Genomic DNA, 6,592 nt, shown 5'->3' with positions numbered 1-6,592 from the left:
TAAAACGCTGATTTAAAGACTACACTGAGGCTTATCCATTAGGACACTGAGTTAGAACTGAGGCGGGCAGGTAAGCATAGTTGAGGTTTGGACCTGGTGGCAGAGCAGAGTCAGCTGATGCAGGAGCAGACAGAGAAATTTGGCTGAGGCCTGGGATAGAGAGTTAAGCAGAGTCAACTGAAACAGGGGCAGGCAGGGACAGAGCCTGGACCAAAAGCTGGACTGAATGGTAAATAGTCCACATATCTGGTGCCTTTTAACCATAGCTAGGTTCTTCAGAGTTTTTACAATGTGTTTCTCATTCAGACACATTTACACACCAGTGGCAATGGATAACATGCTAAAAGGCCAGACAGTTGATGGCACACAAATTGCCCAGGAGCACTTCAACGCATGGAAGGGCTGGATCGATTTGTGGACAACCTGCTCTTCCACCTGAAGTTTGCAGAGGGAGTCCAGAGAAGGTTTTCAGGGCAGCAGGAAGGAGATGGGGGCAAGTCAGGCTCACTGCAGTCACAGCAAACAGAAGTTAGCACAGTCACCACAGAAGACTACAGATTGCGGTGATGGCTGGAACAAGACCATAGACTGCATAAGAAAGATGAATGTAGCGACCAGCCTTAAAAAGTGAAGCCAGCCCAGAAGTGTCAAAACCTGCAATACCATTGAGTGCTGCCAGGGGCTGACTTCAATAGAGACTGATTCTAAACCCCATCATGAGAGGGTAGCAACACCTGGCTTCACTTTCTCAGCCCACAAACTGGGTGACGTCACAGTGGCTGCATTCATCTTTCTTTTCAGTCTATGAACAACACAAACTGTGTGGCAGAGTCTGCAATCAGGCAACCAGCAGAGATCTGAACAGGGTTTTTATTGCAGAGAAGGATAATGAGCAAGAGGTGACCTGGCCACCAGCAGCTCCACTCCTGTGATTAACTCACCCATTCACAGACCAAACACTCACCACTAAGGCCATGCTTGGAGCAGCCCAGCCAAAGTCTAGACTTGAATCTCATCTGCAGAGGGAACTAATAACCAGAGTGATGGCAAGGAACCTCCAAGACCTAGAGATTGTCACAAAGAGGAGTGGAAGCAAATCCCAGTGGAGATATGTAGAAAGACTGTGAGCAGTTCTAAGAACTGTTTGATTGATGTGTTGCCATCGTTGATGACTGAGAAAGAGTACGAATCACTTTGCACATGGCATTAAAAAAAAAAAAAAAAAAGTAAAATGAAAACACAGAAATGATCAAACTTATCACTAAAATCTCTAACATATTGTCCTGCTGTCATTTGCTTATATAATTTCCAGCCAGAAAAAAAAAAAAAAAAAACATGGATCAAGGAAAAATCAATTCAAAAACTCTAAATGTTGGCATTTATATGAATACTTTTAGGCCTAACTGTATGTCAGAATGATGTGAGTATGCCTTTATTTATAGCAGTAGAGATAGACAGGAAAGGGGGGAGATGAATGGGGAGAGACCTGCAGCAAATGGTCATGAGTGGGAGTCGAACCCACGACCACTGCATCGAGAGCAACAGCCCCTGTTCATGGCTATTTTTACAGGCCTAAGCTGGTCTCCTTTCTCCTTTCTCCCTTTGTTTGTTCACTGTGTCCCAACACATTTGCTGCAATTACCCATTTTGTATCATGGAATCAAACTGTGATCGCTTTTCAACACCATTTGGCCCTGCTCTAAATAACACATGAAATTCCAGCGTCCCCCACACGAGCTGTTGTACAGCCCCTTGCTCAAATTGTGTGTGAGACAATAAAAGTTGGAGTTCAATTCTTTCTGTCCAGCCAGGCAGCAGGATGTGCTGTGAGTGCTTTTGTTTAGGCAGACATTTTTAGAAGCTCAGAGAGACAAAACAATGTGTACAACGTCATTAGAGTGGAATATGGGATGGGTTGTCCCACTCACACAAGTACACAGCAGTAACACACACATGCACTCACTCCGCCCTGTTTGTCGAGTATCACCCTCAGAATATACAAAATAATGAAATCCTTTAAGCTCATCCAGCTTGCAACTGTGTATTTCATTGGTCATGCAGTAGATGAAGTTATTGTGGCTGTTTGTGGGATCTGAAACAGGGAAATACACAGGGACAAACATGAATGTGCGCACAAGCATATTGTGCTACATTTCCTGCTCTGCTTTTTTCCACTTTACCTTGTGTGGTCCCTATATTTAGCCCAGTACGACCAACACAGGCAGGAAAACTAAGTTGGTAAAGAATAGAAGGAAGTCTAGTGGCCATTTAGACAAACAAACTCACACACTGGGATCAGCACTGGCTGAGTATACAGCATTACTGCATGGGGCTGAGACAGACAAAGGGCTTCAGAAAGACAGAGCAGCCATCTAAAGAAAAGGCTGGGGGATACTTTCAGCCAGCATGGATGGCTGAAGAGCTATGCAGGATTTAGCAATCTGTTGGATCCTGGTGGATTTCAGTTGCGATACCTATGTGACATTACAAAAAGGTGGATCTATTCATGGACAACTTTAAAAGACGGATTCATGAGCTGTGCTGGTAGATGCTGGATGTTGGAAGGTTGAAAGTCTCAAATGAGGTAAGGTCAGTCCATGTTTGCATAAAAGTTGATGTGGAATATGAATATGCTCTGGTGGTATGTTGTGACATTTTTCTGCTGGTTTTAATGGACCTTAATAATCATATAAAGACCGACTTGTCTGTGAAACCTCCCATGTGTCAGATATTTACTTGGACAGTTGTTGTTGTTGTAAGGACCAACTTATCAATCCACCAGGATTCGGCCCATAATCCCCCATAGCCAGCACACCACCACTTGTAAATATTGTGTAAAGGCTTTAGGCATTGAAAATAAAGTGAGGCTGCTTTTTAAAATAATACAGTAAATCTTTTTCATCAGTTAACTTCAAACAGCATGTAGGAAGGAGAACAACTTCCAATAAATCCACATTTGATTTAAACACCCGTCTTGGAGAACTAGCCACAGTTCCTCTGTTGATTCAATCTCTCTTGTTGTCCTCTGTCTCTTCATGTGTTCCCGCACTGACTCAAGATGTTGAGATCAGGACTGTGTGGCTCAGACCATCTGTTGCAGGACCTCTTGTCCTTATTGTGGCTGAAGATAGTTCATTATGACTCTGGCTGCTGTCCTGCTGCAGAATGAATTTGGGATGCTTTCAGACGCTTCCACAGTAGATATATAGATTTTTTTGGCTCTACAAGAATGTAAGTTACAAGAAAGAATTCCGTGCTTCAGATACTGTTGCATTTTTAATGTCATTCTGGAAGGCTGCCTTGCTCATTTTTATTTAGCAAGCCATCATGGAAACTTAAGGACCAAGTAAATGTTCAGTTTCTGTATAGTTTAGTTGACTGGGTTGCAAGAAGTACAGCAAACACTTGTTAGCATTTATTATTTATTTCGGGGAGGACAAAGAATCTCCCTGTTCCTTGGTGGGGCGATTTACACAAATGGAGATATCACCCACTCCAAAACACACAGAATTCTTGAGCAGACACCTGCAAACAGATTGCTTCTTATAATGTGCCACAAGTATGTCTCCTTACCTGCTCTGCCTGATGGCTGCCATCAATCTGTCAACTACACCAGTTGGACACGAACGATAAAACACATCCTGGGGCGACCCCATAGCTGGGTGGTGAAGAGTGCGTACCACGTGGGAACAAATATCCCAAATCCCTGGTTGACTCCCAGCTGAGGGGATTCCCCCACTCTGTCTGTCTCCTCACATTGTCTGTCTCTCTCCACTGACACTATCAAATACAGGCATAAAAATTCCCCAAAAAAATCTTTAAAAAAGAAATTGCATGCTGCAGTGGGTGTTCACCTTTCAGAGGTGTCGAATCCTGGTCCTCGACGGCCGCAATCCTGCATGTTTTAGATGTTTCCCTCTTCCAACACACCTGATTCAAATGATCAGCTCATCATCAAGCTCTGCAGAAGCCTGATAACGAACCTGGTCATTTGAATAAGGTGTGTTGGAAGAGGGAAACATCTGAAACATGCAGGATTGCGGCCCTCGAGGACCAGGATTCGACACCCGTGCCTTATATGCTTTTAGCGAGACATGTTTCGAGCACTTTAAAGAATGATCATGTCAGCAGATGTGAACTGCATGTATCTGCACCTGCTACAATTACAGGCGGCATCCTGACCTAACAACGAGAGTCGTCTTGCTTGTGCAAAAGTTAAAAACAGCAACAACAAAACTTGTATACAACTGCTTAACAAAACCAAGGATGTGAAATACGGCACATAAATCATATCACACACTTCCCCAAATGAGCGCACACTTTAGTTTTGTGGGGCACGTATACTAATTTGCCTGCTGTCAAGCTGCCAAAAACATTTTGGTAATAAAAAAAAAGTGCACTGAAAACACTTGTGGTGCACTGTGCATGACTTGTCACTCCTCACAACATCATCCTCACCCTGCTGTGTTTTCAGCCGTCTGCTGCGGTTGCATACATTCATAATGAGCAGCAGCATGGCCGACATATGCATCACCTAATCAGAATAATTTTTTCATTGGCTGTCACCTGAGCAGCTGCACAGAATAGACTGATGGTAAACTGACTCTGCCCTCTGTGGATTTATAAGGCGGTTCTATTTATTTATAATTCTAAATGTGGGGCTGCAGGTTGTCAGTGTGGTCACCTCTGGGTTTAATGAATAACCTTAAACGATTGCTGCAGGAAGATTGTTTCCCACACTGTCTGGTTCTACAAAGAAAGCCTGTGTTTCACCTTAGACAGCATATTGTCTGATCATTGTATTTAAGCTTTAAAGTGCAGTAGGGAACAATCTAATCCTTGTGAACAGGTTTTTATCACAGCTGATCTAAACCTTTGCTTTGACCTTTTACAGTCCATTGCATTCGTTTTGGATTGTTAATCCTCTCATGAGTTTAGAATATTTGAAACTTGCTTGTAGGAGATAATCCTGGTAAACATATTGTTGACAAAGCTGCACAGCTGTAGGAGTCTGTTCTCAGATAAAATTGTCAGCTCTGGAAGTTTGTTTAAACACTGAATGACTCAGTTTCCATGTTTATGACAATGACTTCTTGTGTCCATGTGAACAATGACTGCTGTTCCTGATAATTACATCAGAGGTTTATTGTGACACATGTTGTTTTAACTCTGTACAACCATAGGGACGTGAGTGATGTAGCCTGGCCCATCTTACAGGACTCTGCATGTTACCATATATCATATATCAATAATATAGATAAGCATCAATATTGGAATTAGAGTGCACTATGAACGTGAAATTAGAGCTCTTGTAATTACCTTGTAATTAAAAGTCATTATTATCAATCACTGCCATACTTGAGGACAAGAGTGAACTGTAACTTCAATATATCAATAGAAGATTTTTGTTTTGTTTTGTTTTTTGTATATGACGCAGGCACGGTTTTTTCAGGCTATCTGGTTGATCCTGCCAGTAGCATTAGCTTGTCTCAAAGATTAAGCCATGCTAGTCTAAGTACAAACGACCCATACAGTGAAACTGCGAACTATCTCATCCATTCAGTTATGGTTTGTGTGCTGCAAACTGAGCTTTGATTTTAAATTTACAAATTAATAGCTATATACTGCATATAGTTATTAATCCTCTGAACCCCAGAGATGGGGGTTTTGGTTCCTTCCCACCATTGCCAACCGCTTGCTCAGAGGAAATCCAAAGGCTACTTTGGATTGTTGGGTTCTCTGTTTGAATTTGTATGGTCTGTACCTTACTTTGTTAAGCGCTGTGTGATAACGTGTTGTAAACTGCGCTTTACAAATAAAATTGAATTGAACTGAATTGAACCCACCAGTAGATTTGAAAAGCACGTTTTCTTTTTTATAAAACTGGTAAATGACTCAATTTATCAGAACCAGAAACTGTGGAAAACATGACAAGAGCAGAGTGATCAAAATTGTGCTTCCTGCTTGCTTTTGTGATCACTGTTATGCTCATGTGTCTACAGGAGCCATTCATCTACTCTATGTTTCTAGCAATAAATAAAAGTTACATTTTAAAAAAAAATTATTCCTTTATCAGTCCAAAAACCAAAAAACTGTCTCTATATTGCTTTAGAAATACTGCCCATCATGTTCCTTTGAGCTAGTTTTTATTATTTTTTTTTATGTTTTCATTATAAATGTCAACATTATGTAGAGTGTTCTGTAACAACAAGTGTCCTCAGACAAAAAGGCAGGAATTGCACCTCAGTATGACAGCCTGTGCATCAGTGCTCTCTGAGAGGCAGAACAGAGTGCTAGCTAGATCCAAATCCTTTGGAAACAGAGTCAGACAGGAAACTAGAACTATCTTGTGTGCATCCTTATCTTTGTGATATTCTAAAAACAAAATAAAGCCCTGATTCTTTGGTTTAATGAATGAAGTAAAACTGTGTGCTCCACTTCCACTTAGGTAATATACAACAAATGTACAAACGTATAAGTGTCCTCATCCTGCAGAATGTCAAGTGGCTCTGTGAAGGGCTTCACAGAGGTACAGTACACACTGCACTGCCATTAACACGCTCATGAACTTGTGTGTCAACGTGAACAAGTG

The 6,592-nt window shown here is 41.7% G+C and overlaps 1 protein-coding gene across 1 annotated transcript in view; it reads left to right on the top strand.

Annotated features, from left to right (window-relative positions):
• The first annotated feature begins 2,422 nt into the window (after window positions 1-2,422).
• rasgrp3 (RAS guanyl releasing protein 3 (calcium and DAG-regulated)) overlaps window positions 2,423-6,592 on the top strand; it is a 42,927-nt gene continuing 38,757 nt past the window's right edge. The window contains exon 1 of the mRNA XM_008299334.1: window positions 2,423-2,584. The gene's annotated coding sequence lies outside the window, so the exon portion shown is untranslated. The remainder of the gene's footprint in view (window positions 2,585-6,592) is intronic.

Source organism: Stegastes partitus, unplaced genomic scaffold (assembly GCF_000690725.1).
Source record: "Stegastes partitus isolate 25-593 unplaced genomic scaffold, Stegastes_partitus-1.0.2 Scaffold1403, whole genome shotgun sequence".
Classification (NCBI taxonomy): domain Eukaryota; kingdom Metazoa; phylum Chordata; class Actinopteri; family Pomacentridae; genus Stegastes; species Stegastes partitus.
Note: the sequence above shows the minus strand (reverse complement) of the source record. Positions and strands in the feature narration are given on the sequence as shown.